Genomic DNA, 17566 nt, shown 5'->3' with positions numbered 1-17566 from the left:
AACGGTTTACTGTACTAAAATCGCCTTCTTAACAGCTTTCAGGAACATGCACAGCTGAATCAAAAAAACATTTTTTTTCCCACAGTTTTGGCATTTGTCCAAGAGGTAGCCTATTTTCCCTATTTTTGTGCTCTTAATCTACTTCCAGCTTGTGGGGACAACCAGTGTGAAACGCATGGGTGATCCAGAAAAGCTATAGATTACTGAAAAGCACACCTGAATTCAGCAAGGGGTCATGTGTGTAGATCCCTCAAGGTTTTGCCAAAGAAAACAGCTGTTGAAATAAAGAAATATTGAAACTGAGTAGAAAAAAAGGCAATTGTGACAACATTTTCATCTGTAACTTTTTGTCACAGTGGCCAATTGACAAAAGCAATATACCATTACGTCTGCTAGACCCATGTGGTTGTGGCGATATATAGGGTTTGCAGTTTCTTCAATAACCCAAGAACCCAGGGTACCCAGAGCAAACAAATGAGCCACACCATACAATGGTTTTTCATTGAGTGCTGAGTATAGACCAATTCTTATAGCGAAATAAACTCAGTGACAAATGAGTGACAAGGATACATTTGCATTTCTGAAATGGGCCCAAGATATAGAGTTTAGGAGCAGTGTTCATTTCTACATCTCTGAATTTGTGGGTACCCATACTAGCGCATGACTTGAACGGTAGTTTTCAAAATGTCATCTTTCTCATACACTGGGTTTCATTTGAAAGGCACAAATGCAGAGAAATTGAATAGGTAATTACAAATGTTCTGCTATTCTATGGTCAGGAGGCGGTGGTACTGGTTGAGAACGATCCTGAAGGTGGTGCGGTCTTCTGTTTTTCTGTTGATTTGCCACTTCCTTTCAGGTTGTCTGCAGTTGCATTTGGTGGAGTGCAGCTCCTCTGGGAACCAGCTTACTCTTTTGCTTTGTTCTTTGATCTTGGCTATCTTGGCAGGGGCAATGGAGTTGGCACGTTCTATGATCCACTGGGAGAAGCTCGTTGCTGCTTGTTAAGGGCTGTGTGTGGAGTCTGGGAGGTGGAAGCAGAGAGTGTAATTCCACTGGTCTTCTGATACCTTTTTCCAGTTTCTCTGCATGGGCACGGTGCTGGGGTAGGTAGAAATGGTGAATTGTAAGCTGTGGTGGTCGGACCAGATGAGTGGTGTGGATCTACCTGACTCTGTCGCTAGAGGTGAAGATGGGGTTGCGCGTGTGTCCTGCGATGTGGGTAGTGTCAGTGACGAGCTGCTTGAGGCCGATGTTGTTCCAGGATGTTCCAGTTGTTCCAAGATTTCCAGGAGGCCTTGGAGTTGGCATCGCTGGTGTCGTCGAGGTGGAAGTTGAGGTCCCCTAGAAATAAATGGTGCTCGGAGTCGATTGCTTGCAGGGCGATGAGTTTCAGGGTGGGGTTGCGGAAGCTGGGGCGTGGTCCTGGTGGTCTGCAGGCAAGGATGCCTCTGATTGTGCTTTTTCTGTCTGTGTGGAGTTGGAAGTTGAGGGGTTCCATTACTGATGTTGGGTCCTCAGGGGATGTTGTGCAGTGGCTAGTGTCCCTGTAGATGTTAGCGATTCTGCCTCCGTGCTTGTTGGTTCAGTCCCAGTGTGTTATCTTCTAACCTTCGGGGATGGCGGGGGCAATGTCTAGTGCGCATGCGACTTTGAGACAGGTTTCTGTGAAGAAGATGACATCCAGGGTGGGGGAGGAGATCTTGTCCCAGACCTCGTGACGTGTTTAATTAGTGAAATTACATTGAGTAGGATGCACTGGAGTTCTGTTGTGGTGGTCTCGGTCAATAAGTCAGGTGCGGCCGCATTTGCGGTTCTGCTGGTGTCATTGGTTGCTTTGGTGCTGATGGTGAGGTGGCTGTGTCTGCAGCAGAACGGTCCTCTGGTGGTACGCAGGGATGTGCAGCAGCAGTGCTTGTTAGAGCATCCAGGGCTCGGAGATCAGCAGCAGTGTATTTTCATGGGGTGGAAGAGCCAGGGGTCCTGGTGCTGGGTACAGTCCAGGTGCAGACATGCTTGCTTTTGGCACACCTTTGGCACCCCGGCGCCTCACCTGCTGCGCACGTCCACTGTGTGGACGTTCTGCTGCCTCTCTTAAGTAGGTCCTGGGAGGAGGAAGGGGTGCCGGTAGGCTGTGGGTGGGCTAGACAGGAGGCGGGGAAACAGGTGGCAGGTGGGAGTGGCAATGGGGAATAAAGGAATGAACAGTGAAAAAAGGAGGCAAAAAGCAGTAGACAGAACTTAGAAAAACAGGGAAGGAAGGAGAAAGTAGTGAAAAGAAGGCAAAAAGCAGACAAGGGCACTCAGAAAAACAGGGGAAATGGAGGGAGAAGGTATAGAGAATGAGGCAGAAAGCAGGAGAGAGCACTCAGAAAAACGGGGGAAGGAGGGAGAAAGCAGTGTAAGTGGGGCAGAAAGCAGGAGAAATCACTCAGAAAAGTGGGATGGAAAGGAGAGAGAAAGCAGTGAAAACGAGGCAGAAGGTAGGCGAAAGCACTCAGAAAAATGGGGGAAACAAGGGAAAAAGCAGTGAGAATGAAACAGAAAGCAGGAAAAACCACTCAGAAAAACGGAGGGGGAAGGAGGGAGAAAGGAGTGAAAACGAGGCAGAAAGCAGGAGAAAACACTCTGAAAAATGGGGGAAAGGAGGAAAAAAAACTGTGAAAATGAGGCAGAAAGCAGGAGAAAGCACTCAGAAAAACAGGGGGAAAGGAGGGAGAAAGCAGTGAGAACAAGGCAGAAAACAGGAGAGAGTGATGTAGCAGCAGGGGAGAGCTGATCTGGGACCTGCTCAAACTTTGACTAAAAAAATACATTTTCCCCACATTTCTGTGATGGAAAAATCTGTAATCTGCAGGTTACCTTGAACTTCCTTCCACCCTGCATTCCCCAGGTCTGCTGATTAAAAAATGGTACCCCACCTGTGTGGGTAGACCTAGTGCCTGTGACAGGAAACGGCCCAAAACACAAAATAGACGCATTGCATTTTTCCACTGAAACCTGACCTTTTTTCCAATGTGATAACTCAAGATTTTTGACCCTAGCTCAGCCAGCACCTACCGAAACCTAGCCAGCCTGTGCACTTTTGAAAACTAGATACCTAGGGTATCAAGGGTGGGCTCACTTGCGTGGTTTTCACCAAGTTTTATTACCCAGAACCCCTTGAAAACCTCAAAACTTGACTAAAAAAGCACATTTACCAAACAATTCTGTGATGGAAAGTTCTGGAATCTGCGGGAAGCCACAATCCTCTTTCCACCTGGCATTCCCCCAGGTCTCACAATTAAAGTGGTACCTGAACTGTGTGGGTAGACCTATTGTCTTCAACAGGCAACGTCCCAAAAAGCAACATGGAGGCATCACATTTTTCCACTGACAACTGACCCTTTTTTCTAATGTGGGTAGCTTGAGATTTTGGATTCTAGCTTAACCGGCCCCCAGAGAAAGCTAGACAACCTGAACATTTTTTTAAACTAAACACTTAGGGTGCATCTAGGGTGGACTCACACCACGTTTCTTTACCCAGAACCCCTTGCAAACCTCAATCTTTGTCTAAAAAACAAATTTTTTCTTACATCTCTGTAATGGAAATTACTAAGGCCCTCATTACACGGCCCTGTTTCGACGGAAGCACCGCCAACAGGCTGGCAGTGCTTCCCATGGGATTACGACCGCGGCGGAAGCGCTGCGGTCGCACCACCGGGACCGGCTGTTTCCAGCCACTTTAGTCCCGGTGGTTGTAATCTCCCAGGGCAGCGCTGCCCAGGGGATTAAGAGTCCCCCTCCCGTCAGCCTTTTCATGGCGGTATGAACCGGCATGAAAAGGCTGGTGGAAAGGGGAGTCGCCGGGCCCCCTGCCATGGCCCCATGGAGCTTTTCACTGTCTGCATAGCAGACTGTGAAAAGCGCGACAGGTGCAACTGCACCAGTTGCACCGCCGCAACTCCGCCGGCTCCATTTGGAGCCAGCTCCCATGTTGCGGCCGAGATCACCGCTGGGCCGGCGGGCGCAAACTATGTTTCCGCCCGCCGGTCTAGCGGGGATCTCCAAACGGCCACCGCAGGAGTGCTGCCGCATTAGCGCCCGCACGGCGGATTCAACTTGAGGGCCTAAATCTGTGGAGGACCACAAACTCCCTCTCACTCTGCATTCCTCCAGATCTCCAGATAAAAATGATCCCTCGCTTATGTGTTTAGACCTAGTGGCGACAACGGGGACCGGCCCAAAATGCAACATGGATGCAGTTCATTTTTCTGCTTAAAACTGGCCCTTTTTTCCAATGTGGGTAGCTCAAGATTTTGGACCCTAGCTCAGCTGGTACCAAGGGAAACCGAGCCAACCTTTATATTTTAAAAAACTAGACACATAGTGGTATCCAGGGTGGTCTGGGTTGCATGGCTGTCACCCCGTTGTTTTAACCAGAATCATTTGCAAACCTCAAACTTTGACTGAAACAACACATTTTCCTCACATTTCTGTGATGGAAAGTACTGGAATCTGCAGGCAGTCACACATTTCCTACCACCCAGCATTCCCCCAAGTCTCCCAGGAAAACAGTTCCTCACTTGTGTGGGTGGGCCAAGTGCCCATGACTGGGAAGGGCCCAAAACATATTGTGGAGATATCAAAATTATCTATCACAAAACAACCTGGTTTTGTAAGGGAGGGCACCTGTGTTTTTGGTCCCAGGCTCAGCGGTCATCTATTGAAACCTACCAAACCTAGATATTTCTGAAAACTAGACATCCAGGTGTAGTCTTGGCATTTTTCAGAGACGTGAAAGCTGATGCAGTACAGCTGTATGCTCCCCTGAGCTATAAAACACATATTACAACATGATAAGACCTGCTCTTGGACTGCGGTCCTGGTGAGGCTAGGCATAACAGTTGGACGAACCCTGTCGAACACACTGGGAGTCTGCTTACTGGGGTGTTTCCCTAGACCCCAGGCACCCAAAATAGGAATCAAATTTTTAGATTTGTCCATGGCATTCGCCCGGCGTAGAATCGGACTGATGTGGAAATCACGGAAAGGCCCATCTATTGAGACATGGGAGCAGGATGTTACTACCTGGGCTAGAGCAGAGGAAACCATACCTCGTTGGCACAACTATGGACTGAGGTGCTGGGGAGCTGGGGGCACCCGGACTGAGACTTAGACTCAGATCTGACGGAAGTGGACGAGGGGGATGGAGCTGGGGATGTGATAGCTTAAGAACCATAGCAGTGGCTGGATGGACCCTTGTGGACTGACGACTACTTAATAGGGAAGACGACTACAGATGTACACTGAAAACAGCACACCAGCTTAAGCCGATGGGCACCTCTACCCCATGGTTTGACCTTTTTCTCCCACCATGGAGACCTGCTTTGCACGGAAGTGTGCTGACATGGAGGTGGCTAGACTGTCTCCTCTGGGGACAAGCCAGACCATACTAAGACCTTACCCCAGAGTCCTGTAAGTTGTTAGTTTGAGTACTTTTAGTTCATTATTACATATCCTATGGTATCCTTTATGGGGTGAACCCAACGCTTGATACACAACTAGAATACTGTGCATATGCTATACATGCTCACCCAGTCGAGATCGATTGGTATATAAGGTGTAACTTTCGAGACTCGTAATTAGTCACATACATATACACCCACCCACTCTCTAGGCCACTCTCACCTCAGGCCAAGCATCTTAGGAAATTGCAGTTATTGTAATGTAGTACCATGCCGATAGGGGTGTTATGTATAACTGGGCACATTATACAGAGAATTGGTATAGGACTTGCTTGCATACATGTAAAGGAGGTGTGATCCTTCAGAAATGTTTACCATCTATTATGAGAAAAACCAATTAAGATATGTTTAAACAACATGATAGGATTTGTAGGATTCCACCCATGTAAGGGTGCAGGTTTACAATGACCGAATATTTATGATGTTTCCAAGAGTACTACTGGAACCTGTGAACAGTTACAACTTTTCACTCACACACCTTGAAACGTATTGACAGTTTATAATTACTGTAGTGGGCTTTCCACATTTGTGCAATTGCACTTTTTTCCCTTCTCTTTTCTTGATAGGGAAACTTTTTCAGTTTAAAGAAACCCATTCCCCTACACACCCTACCTGTTTTGGGATTATTACCATCCCATTTCCCCTGTGGAAACCTGTCCTTAAGAGGAGTAAATCTCCTAACATTTCTAGAGTGAGTATAGATAGGCAAACAAATTGTGTTTCCAAAATTTGCAGGGCAAATTGACCAAATATTCCCAGTCCCCAACCTTGGAGTAGGATTCATCCATATTTAATAGCAAACCATCTTGGGTAATATTAACACGTGTAAATTATTTATGCACACCTTTTGTGAATTCTATGCACCCATAAGTCAAGCCATTTGCTTCTATACGTTTTACCTCCAGGTGCAAATGGCTTTGTGATTGGGATCCATTGTACCTATCTCGCAAGAATGAGTTGACCCAGCCAGATTTAGCACCTGAGACTTAGAGATCCCTACAGGTTGTGCTTTAACCAACCAAGCTATCTTTTTAAAACGGTGGCCTAGCGCCATTCCAATGCCACATTAGCATCATTTTTTTACACTAATGTAGTGTAGGAAGGGCAAAAACGTTGCGCCATATTTACAAAGTGGTGCAATGCTTGCATTACGCTACTTTGTAACCCCTTGCAGCACATTATGCCTATGCCAGGCATAATGTATGCAAGGGGGGCGTTCTGGCATTAGGGAGCCGTAAGAATGGCCCAAAGGAATCTATGGGAGCAACCCCTGACCTGCTTTTAGGTCAGGAGAAGCTCCCCGCGCCGCACAGCTCCACCGTTGTGCCCGCGTCCCTCTCCCCGCCCTTGCAGCTGCTACTGCGAGTTGGTGGCCCTCCCCCACCCGCAGGCCCTGCCTGCGCCTCATCCCTGGTGATCCAGTGGTGCTGTAAGTATCAGCTGTCTGTTTGCCTTGTGTCTGTCTTTCACTTTCTTTTTTCCGCTTCTCTGTTTTTCTTGCTCCGTTTTTTGTGTCTTTTTCCTCTATTTGTGCCTTTTTCCTCTATTTTCTTGCTCTAGGCTTCCCCGTGGTTTCCCCTGCTGCTGCATCCCACGTGGCCCCACCACCCTCGCGTGCCCATTTGCGCTTCCCTACCGCCTCCCAGCTGCTCCTCCCTCCCACCTCCCCCTCTTAATGGTGGCCGCTGCGCAGTGAGCAACCCTTGACCTGCTTTTAGGTCAGGAGAAGCTCCCTGCGCCGCACAGCTCCACTGTTGTACCCGCGCCCATCTCCCTGCCCTCGCAGCTGCTATTTCGAGTTTGAGGCCCTCCTCCACCCGCAGGCCCCGCCTGCGCCTCATCCCTGGTGGTCCAGTGGTGCCGTAAGTATCGTCTGTCTGTTTGCCTTGTGTCTGTCTTTTACTTTCTTTTTTCTGCTTCTCTGTTTTTCTTGCCCTGTTCTTTGTGCCTTTTTCTTATATTTGTGCCTTTTTCCTCTATTTTATTGCTCCAGGCTTCCACCGTGGTTTCCCCTGCCGCTGTGTCCCCCCGCACCCTTGCCCCCTCAAATCCTCATTCGCACTTCCCTCCCGCCTCCCAGCGGCTCCTCCCTCCCACTTCTCCCTCTTAATGGTGGCCGCGCGCAGCGGGCGCGCCGCTGGTGCACCAGAGGTGCACCAGAGACAAGCCCGTCTGCGCCCATCTACGCCTGGACCGCGCCCAGCGCCAGTCCCCCTGGCTGCCGAGATTCCCCCGACACCAGACACCACTACGACGCCCTCCACGCCCTCAACACCGGCCGCTATACCACCTGCTTCCAGGCCTCACCAAAGCTCACCCACGGACCCTTCTCCTGCCGGAGCTGCAACTTCTCCACCCTCCAGACCATCACCTCACCCAGAAGAACCGGACGCAACCACCTCAGGTGCATCCTTCTCAACACCCGCTCTGTCCACAAGCACGCCATCGAGCTCTGGTACCTTCTATTCTCCTCCTCCCCAGACAGTGCATTCCTGACAGAGACCTGGCTGACCCTTCCTCAGCTCCCGACATCGCCATAGCCATTCCTCACAGCTACAAGATCACCCGCAGAGACCACACCAACAGACCGAGAGGAAGGATCGCCATCGTCCACAGGAACACCATCAGAATCTCAACCAACACCTAAGACACCCTCAGCAGCGCCGAACACATGCACTTTCAAATCCACATCGACCCCAAGACCACCCTCAGGTGCACCCTCATATACAGACCCCCCCGGGCCCCAGCCTCAGTTCAGTGAGTCCATCGCCAGCGCTCAAGCCCTAACTTCTACAGATTACATCCTCCTCGGGACCTGAACTTCCACCTCGAAAACACCAATGACAGCAACTCGATCTCCCTGCTCTCCAACCTCTGACTCAATCAACTCGTCACATATTTCCACCTGTCCCGTCGACCCCATTTTCTCCACCAGCAGACACATCACCTTCAGCCACACCACCGAACTCCACTGGACTGACCACCGCTGCGTCCACTTCACCTTCAATAAACCTACCACCCACTACCTCCCACACCCGATCGCCCGCTGCAGCTGGAACAAGTTCACCAATGACCAGCTGATCTCCGCCCTTGCCCGAGCCCCACCAGCTGTCTCAACCGACACCGACTCAGCCGCCCGCAACCTCAGGCAATGGATCGAAGACTGCACCAACACTCTCGCCCCATTCAAAAAACCTGCTCACAACCACACCATCAGTAAGACCACCTGGTTCACCACCGACCTCCGGACCTCCAAACAGGCCTGCCGCAAACTCAAGAGGAAGTGGCCCCAGGAAAATACTCCAGCCAACCACACAGCCCTCAAGAATGCCATCCACAAGCACCACCAGCTCATCAGAGCCACCAAGAGATCCTCCTTCAAGGAACGTATCGATAACAACGTGCACAACAGCAAAGAGCTCTTCAACATCGTAAAGGAACTCTCCAACCCCAGCTCCAGCACCAACGACATCCCACATTCGCAAGATCTCTGCGACTCCCTCGCCACCTTCTTCCACCACAAGATCACCGACATCCACAACGGCTTCAACAACATGACCCCACCAGCAACCACCAACACCTCCGACTTATCGCCCCCCAACCACACCAACCTCCTACTCTCCTGGACACACGTCAACGACGCCACCACCATCAAAGTAATGAACACCATTCATTCCGGCTCTCCATCTGACCCCTGTCCGCACTACATCTACAACAGAGCAAGCTCCATCATCGCCCCCCACTCCGTTTGATCATCAATAGCTCCTTTGAGACCGCCACCTTCCCAGAAAGCTGGAAGCACGCCGAGATCAACGCCTTACTCAAGAAACCCCAGGCGGACCCCAACGACCTCAAAAACTACCAGCCCATCTCCCTGCTTCCATTCCCGGCAAAGGTACTCGAGAAGATCGTCAACAGGCAACTGTCCCACCACCTGGAGGAAAACAACACTCTGGACCTGTCTCAATCTGGCTTTCGCAGCAATCACAGCACTGAGACCGCCCTCATCGCTGCAACCGACGGCATCCAGACCCTCCTGGACAAAGGCGAAACAGCAGCCCTCATCCTCCTGGACCTCTCGGCCGCCTTTGACACTGTCTGCCACCATACCCTGCGCACATGCCTCCACGACGCAGGGATCCGTGACAAGGCCCTGGACTGGATCCCATCCTTCCTCACCGACAGAACACAGAGTCCGCCTCCCACCATTCCTATCTGAACCACAAAGACCATCTGCAGTGTACCACAGGGCTCCTCCCTCAACCCGACACTTTTCAACATCTACATGGCACCGCTCGCCAAATTCATCTGATCTCACAACATCAACATCATCTCTTACGCTGATGACACCCAGCTGATCCTCTCCCTCACCAAGGACCCTGCCACAGCCAAAACCAACTTCCAACTGGATGAAGAACAGTCGACTAAAACTTAACTCAAATAAGACAGGGGTCCTCATCCTCGCCCCCCCCCCCTCTGCTTGGGATGCCTCCTGGCGGCTGCCCTCACTGGGAGCTACACCAACGCCCACCAACCACGCCCGCAACCTGGGTTTCATCCTTGACTCATCGCTCTCCATGACCCAACAAGTCAACGCTGTTTCTTCCTCCTGCTTCAACACCCTTTGATTCTCCACAAAATCTGCAGGTGGATCCCCACCGAAACCAGAAGGACGGTTACCCAGGCCCTCGTCAGCAGCAGACTGGACTACGGCAACGCTCTCTACGCGGGAACCACTGCAGCTCTCCAGGAAAGACTGCAACGGATACAGAATGCCTCCCATGCCTCATCCTCAACATCCCCCGCCACAGCCACATCACAGCCCACCTGAGAAACCTACACTGGCTTCCCGTCAACAAAAGGATCACATTCAAACTCCTATTACACGCCCACAAAGCACTCCACAATGCCAGACCAGCATACCTCAACAATCGTCTCACCTTCTACACCCCAAACAGTCAGCTCTGCTCCGCCGAACATGCCCTCGCCACTGTCCCACGCATCCACAGGACAACATCCGGCGGCAGATCCTTCTCCTACCTCTCAGCCAAGACCTGGAACAACCTCCCCATCCACCTACGGCAGACCAAGGACCCACTTTCCTTCAGGAGACTCCTCAAGACCTGGCTGTTCGAGCAGTAGCAGCCCCCCACCCCCTCAAACCGCCTTGAGACCCTCACAGGTGAGTAGCAAGCTCTACAAATACACTGATTGCTAAGTGCAGGCATTAAAAAGAGGCTCCCATTGTGTTCAATGAGCCTCTGGGTGCTTTTTAGGATTAGCGTAAACACTTTTGACGCTAGTCCTGCAAAGCGCCGGACTAGCGTAAAAAAATATGATGCTAGTCCCCCTGACTGCTGCCATGGTGCGCTGTATTTGAAATAAAATGGTAGCATTAGGGGGGCGCTAAGGGGTGCAAGAAAAGTGGAGCTGCACCCCTCTGCATATTTTTCATCCTTTCTCACTTTTTCATATTACTTTCCTCAGCGGCTGTCTATTTAAACAAGGCTCTTTCCCATTTTTCATATTTGGGGGTGTGTGGGCAAAGCCAGTGAATCACGATGTATATCTTAGCCAACAACATGTCTAGGATTGCAAATTTAGGTGCATATTTACGGTTTTGTGATGCAGAGAAAGGACAGGAGTGCACTGTATCTATGTCATATTGTGCATCCTGTCATTTCCCCCTACGCTGGCGCCGTTTCAGCAGCCTAGACCAATGCAGGCACCATGGTGCAAGGGTGCCTGTGTTTCATGCAGGATTGTTTTTGTGCAAGAAGGCACACCTTCCTGCACAAAAACAATCCCCTTATGCAAAAAAGGAGGAGAAATCAAATATAGTTTTGGCACCTCCCCGGGTTTACAAGGACTTGTAAATCTGGGGATGTATCAAAATCCATGAGAGTTCTGTGGGAACACCCACCGCAATGCTCATGGAACACCTAACCAGAGTAGAGTAGTGCAACACAGCGACTTGCGCTGCTTTGTGCTACTCCAGATTCGCTTTGCATAGCCTGATTGAGAGCTTTGCATCATTCATGTATCACTTTGCGTGGTCCAAGCGTTGACGCAAGTCTCTCCTAAATATGGGCCTTAATCTTCAGCATAGTCATTATATTTTTGGTTTTTGGAATGAGACCTAACATGCATTGCTTTATCATTTTACTAGGATGTCCCCTTGTGTAATTGTTGAGTATGTGCACCACCTCCTGCAAATATATTTTGATCAAAGGGTAGTGCCAGGTTAAGTGCAAAATGTTTGCCACTATTTTGTGGCGTTTTTGGACAATTTGATGTCCAGCCATGCTAAATCTTGATAAGCTTAAGTGGGGTTGAATACATCGTGTGTAAATAGTTGTACGGAACCAGAATAAAGTGACCATCATTAGATGTTTTTTAACCAATAGACAGAGGGCCTGATTTAGATATTGTTGGATGGGTTTGTCCGTTACAACAGTGACAGATATTCCGTCCACCAAAATCTAAATCCCATAGGAACTAATGTGATTTAGATTTCAGTGGACGGGATATCCGTCATCATTGTGATGGAGCAACCAGTCCAACAATATCTAAATCAGGCCCAGAGTCTGTTGCCAACCAAGCTATCTCAGCAGTGGAACACTGATATGTTCCAAAGAGACAGCTTGAATTTGTAATTCTTCCACTGGTGCCCTCATAAAAGCATTCAATAGACGAAAGAGGTACATTAAAGATCCTCAGAGTTCTAACTTGTAAGTGCTTGAGGTTTTTGAAATATGTTGTAAGGCACTTCCCTTAATGCTTCACAACCGTTCTCTATCTTTTTGGCAAGAATGATCATAAACTTAAATGTCCCCCTAGAACAGGGGTCTTCACAATTGGGGGCGGGTCCCCCTAAGGGGCCCTCAAATGATTCCAGTGGGGGGTGCCAGGCTCTGGCCCAAAGAAGCATTAGGCTCATAACCGGGCTTTGTTTTAAGCTAAAAAAATGAAGTAGCAGTAAACTGCTCTGTAATGGGCGTCACTCACATATTTTATCATTTATATCCAAGCGCGGAGTATATGTCAAAAGGGAAGGGACGCCAAATACTCCTCAAAACCCCCAATTTTCACACTATGAATACTTTTACACATTTTTAAGACCTGCCTGGCCAGAACAGTATGTTTGGCGTCATGTATTTGATTGCATTTTTAAAACATAACTTAACATAACATACCTTACCTGCAATGTTTAAATAAGACTAGACATATATTAAAAGATTGCCAATTTAATAAGCTAATTACGGAAATTTTGGAGGGAGGTTCTGATTATTTATTTTTTTCACTGAGGGGGTATCATTAAAAGGTTTGAAGACCACTGCTCCAGAAGCCTATTGTGCAGCACAGCTCCTTGTTTAAAACAAAGGTGTTCTTATAAGGCTTACACCTGTGAGTGCCAGAAGTTGCAGGAGTAAACATACGGATCAAATTACACCTAGAGCTGATCTTGGACCCCATCAGAAGAAGAAAGATGGTTAAGCATTACAACTATTTAATGGCATTTAGGGTTGTGGTGAGGTGCAATAACATTTTTACTGGGAAAGTTCCGAATCTTCAAGTTCTATATTGCAGGAGGCTGGCCTGGTGCGTGGTGGGTACCTATGGTACTTACACCTTATACCAGGTCCAGTTATCCCTTATTTGTGAAATGTAGGCAGTGTCTAGAAGCCAGGCTCTATAGAAGTAGCTGCAGCTGAGCAGCCAAGGCTTATCTAGGAGACATGCAAAGCTCATGCAATACCACTGTAGTCACACAGTACTCACACACATGAAAGAAAATACTCAGTGTTACACAAATAGAGGTACTTTATATTAGTGACACAAATGCCAGAAATACCAAAGAGACGATACTCCCTTTGGCGGTGAGTAATACACAAAATATGTACACTAGTATGCAGAAATAGGCATAAAAACAGTTAGAAAACAGTGCAATTAGTGAAAATCACAATAGTTAGAAATGGGCCTACGGAGAACACCAACCATATACTAAGAAAGTAAAATGCGAATGCGAATGCCAGTGTGTAGAGGTGCGCAGGGAGTACTAGAAAACACCAAAGGTAAGTACTAGAACCCACTCCAGTGCCCAGAAAAGCTGGAGTAATACACAGTAACTTTCCCAGAACACACAGAAACACGAGAAAGAAGATTATGTAAGAACCAGAAGAGACTGCAAGACACCAACAATGGATTCCTGGACCTGAAGACCTGTGGCAGAAGATGGCCAAGTCCAAGAAGCACAGAAGAGTTCAGGGAGAACAGGAGCCCCTGCTAACCCAGATGAAGGTGTAAAAGAAGAACCACTGGTGAAGAAGAACAGTCAGTATTGCACCCAAGAAGACGGATTCGAGTTCATGTTTGGTGCAAGTGATGTTCCACGCTGGATGGAGGATGGCAGTCTGATTTGCGTCGCTGGAGTCCACCAACAAGCCTTGGAACACGCAAAGCTCACGGTTAGCAGAAAATGGCACTGTCCAGGACAAAGTGGAGACTACCCAGAAGGAGGAGTCAGAGGGGGCTCTCAGCAACTCAGAGAGTCTACAGAAGACCAGGCAGCGCGCACAGAAGTCCCACAGCACGGGGACAAATGAGGTGCAAAAGGAGGCCCATGCAGCACTATGACAAAGGCTCCCATGCCGTGGAAGAACCACTCAGTAAGATGTGTGTCGCAGGATAGAGTGCTGGGGGCTGGAGCTGCATTGTGCATGAAGAACTTCGTGGAAAGATGCTAACGAGCCTTGGCAACTGCAAAACACGTGGTATATGGGGGAACTGTCTTGCGTGAGTAGGCAAGCTCTTACCTCCACTAACGTTGGACAGTAGGACGTCAGGACCATCGGGACCACTTCAGTCCACCACCGGTGATGCAGGATCCACGCAGCTCAGCAGGAGAGGGGATCCATGCAGCCGGTCGGCGTTCCAGTAGGTGGTTGCTGAAGCAGGGGAATGCCTCCTTCACTCCAAGGGAGATTCCTTCGCTCTTCTGGTGCAGGCTGAAGACAGGCTGTCCTCTGAGGATGCACAACTGGGAAATAGTTGCAGTTGCTGGCAGGAGCTGAAGATGCAATGTTACAGAAGTCATCTTTGCTTCTTTGTTGCAGTTTGTAGAGTTCCAAGAGGGTCCAGATGCAGTTTCTTCTGTGATAATTTGAAGTGAAGTATGCAGAGGATTCCTGCTGGAGTCTTGCAATCTGAATCTGAAGAACCACTCAAGAGAGAGACCCTAAATAGCCCTGAAATGGGGATTGGTCAGCTAAACAGGTAAGCACCTATCAGGGGAGGGCTGTGATGTCACCTGCTGACACTGGCCACTCAGATGCTCATGGAGTTCCCTGCCAACTTGGAATCCAAGATGGAAAAACCCAGGGACCATCTGAAGGAGCTCTGAGCACCATCCCTGGGGTGGTGATGGACAGGGGAGTGGTCACTCCTCTTTCCTTTGTCCAGTTTCATGCCAGAGCAGGGACTGGGGGTCCCTGGACCAGTGTAGACTGGAATATGCAAGGAGGGCACCAAATGTGCATTTCCAGTGGCTTGGGGAGGCTACCCCTCCCAAGCCTGTAACACGTATTTCCAAAGGGAGAGGGTGTAACACCCCTCTCCCAAAGGAAATCCTTTGTTCTGCCTTCCTGGGTTTGAGCTTTTCAAGCAGCAGGAGGGCAGAAACCTGACTGAGAGGTGGCAGCAGCTGGGAATGCCTGGAAATCCTCAGAAGGCTGGAATGGCAATACCGGGGGTCCTCTAAGGAGCCCCGGAGTGCATGTAATGATACAACCAATGCTTGTAAAACCCTTGGGGTATGATTACAACATGTTTGATACCAAACATGCCTATGTTTAGATTTACCATTATGTAGCTGGGCATAGGTATTGACCTATGCCCAGTACATAGGTATAATAGTGTCCCCGCACTCCGAGAAAATGGTCCTGGAGGTCGTGGGGGCACCTCTGCTAGTGCAAGGGTATCCTCACACACAGGTACTCTGCACCCTGCCCTCAGGACTGGAGGGACTGCTATAGGGGTGACTTATAAGTGACCTGGTGCTGTGTAAATGGCAGTGAAAGGGTGCATGCACCTTTTCACACATGCTGCAATGGTAGTCCTACAGAAACCTTTGCATGCCTCCCTATGGGTGGCAAAAGATATGCTGCAGCAATAGGGATCCCCTGGAACCCCAAAGCCCTGGGTACCTAAGTACCATATACTAGGGACTTATAAGGGGGCACCAATATGCCAATTGTGGTTGAAATACTGGGTTACCAGTATGCAACAACCAAATTTAGAGGAGATAGAGTTTAATCACTGGGGTCCTGGTTAGCAGGATCCCAGTGAACAGTCAAGCACACTGGCATCAGGCAGAAAATGGGGGTAACCATGGCAAAAACAGGGTACTTTCCTAGACAACCTCCCCCCCCCCCAAATGAGGGACAATAAGGCTAACCTTGCCCAGATGACTCTTCATTGCCTAAGTGGAAATATTTGGAGAGTCCATCTGCATAGGAGTGGTAACTCTGAAGTCTGTGTTCCACTGTAAAGTCTATACCCTGTAGGGAAATGAACCACCTCAACAAATTTTGGGCTTTCTCCTTTTATGTGCTTTAGCCATAAGAGAGGTTTGTGGTCTGTCTGAACAATGAAGTGAGTACCAAAGAGGTATGGTCTCAACTTCTTCAAGGCCCAGACCACAGCAAAGGCCTCCCTCTCTATGGCTGACTAACACTTTTATTCTGCTGTTAAAAGCAACTGGTTAGTCCTGGCCCTCTGTACTGAGTTGTGAAAGTACTGCCCCAACCCCTACTAGGCATCAGTATGAACTAAGAACTTCTTGGAGTAGTTTTGGCTTTTTAAGACAGGTGCAGAGCACATGGCCTGCTTTAGCGCCTCAAAAGCTTTTTGACAGCTGGCTGTCCACAATACCTTTTTAGGCATCTTATCTGAGGTGAGGTCATTAAGAGAGGCAACAATGGAGCCATAGTTCTTAATGAACCTCCTGTAATTCACAGTGAGACCTAGGAAGGCTCTGACCTGGGTCTGTGTTGTAAAATAGTATGGATCTTCCCCTCCAGTGGCTCAATCTGTTCTCCACCAGGAGTCCCAGATAAACCATCTTCCCCTGCCCTATCTGGCACTTTGAAGCCTTGATAGTAAGGCCTGCCTTTTGGAGAGCCTCTAAAACTTTCCAAAGGTGGACCAGGTGGTCATCCCAGGTGGAGCTAAAGACAGCAATATCATCTAGATATGCTGCACTAAAGGCTTCCAGACCTTAGACGACTATGTTCACCAACCTCTGAAGATTATCAGGTGCATTCTTCAACCCAAAGGACATAACTGTAAACTGATAATGCCGTCCAATGGTTGAGAAAACAATTTTAGGTTCAGCAACTTGTGATAGTTTGATCTGCCAAGACCCTGCAGTTAAATCAAAAGTGCTTAGATACTTGGCAGATGCCAGTGTATCTATTAGCTCATCTGCCCTCGTTATAGGGTGAGCATCAGTCTTGTGAGTGTGTTGAGCCCTTTGTAATCTACACAGAACCTCATCTCTCTTTTCCCATTTTGGAAGTGAGGTTTAGGTACGAGCACCACTGGACTAGCCACTTCTTACTTCCACCAAAGTTGGACAGTAGGACGTCAGGATCATCAGGACCACTTCAGTCTACCACCTGTGCTGCAGGATCCACGCAGCTCAGCAGGAGAGGGGATCGACACAGCCAGTCGTCATTGCATAGGTTCCTGCTGAAGCAGGGGAGTGACTCCTTCCCCCGAAGAGAGATTCCTTTGGTCTTCTGGTGCAGGCTGAAGACAGGCAGTCCTCTGAGGATGCACGACTGGGAAACAGTTGCAGTTGTTGGCAGGAGCTGAAGATACAATGTTGCAGAAGTCGTCTTTTCTTCTTTTTTGCAGTTTGTAAAGTTCCTGGAGGGTCCACATGCAGTTCCTTCAGTGAGAAGTTGAAGCGGAGAATGCAGAGGATTCCTGCTAGAGTCTTGCAATCTAAAACTGAAGAACCACCCAAGAGAGAGACCCTAAATAGTCCTGAAAGG

This window comes from Pleurodeles waltl, chromosome 1_1, assembly GCF_031143425.1.
Source record: "Pleurodeles waltl isolate 20211129_DDA chromosome 1_1, aPleWal1.hap1.20221129, whole genome shotgun sequence".
Lineage (NCBI taxonomy): Eukaryota > Metazoa > Chordata > Amphibia > Caudata > Salamandridae > Pleurodeles > Pleurodeles waltl.
Note: the sequence above shows the minus strand (reverse complement) of the source record.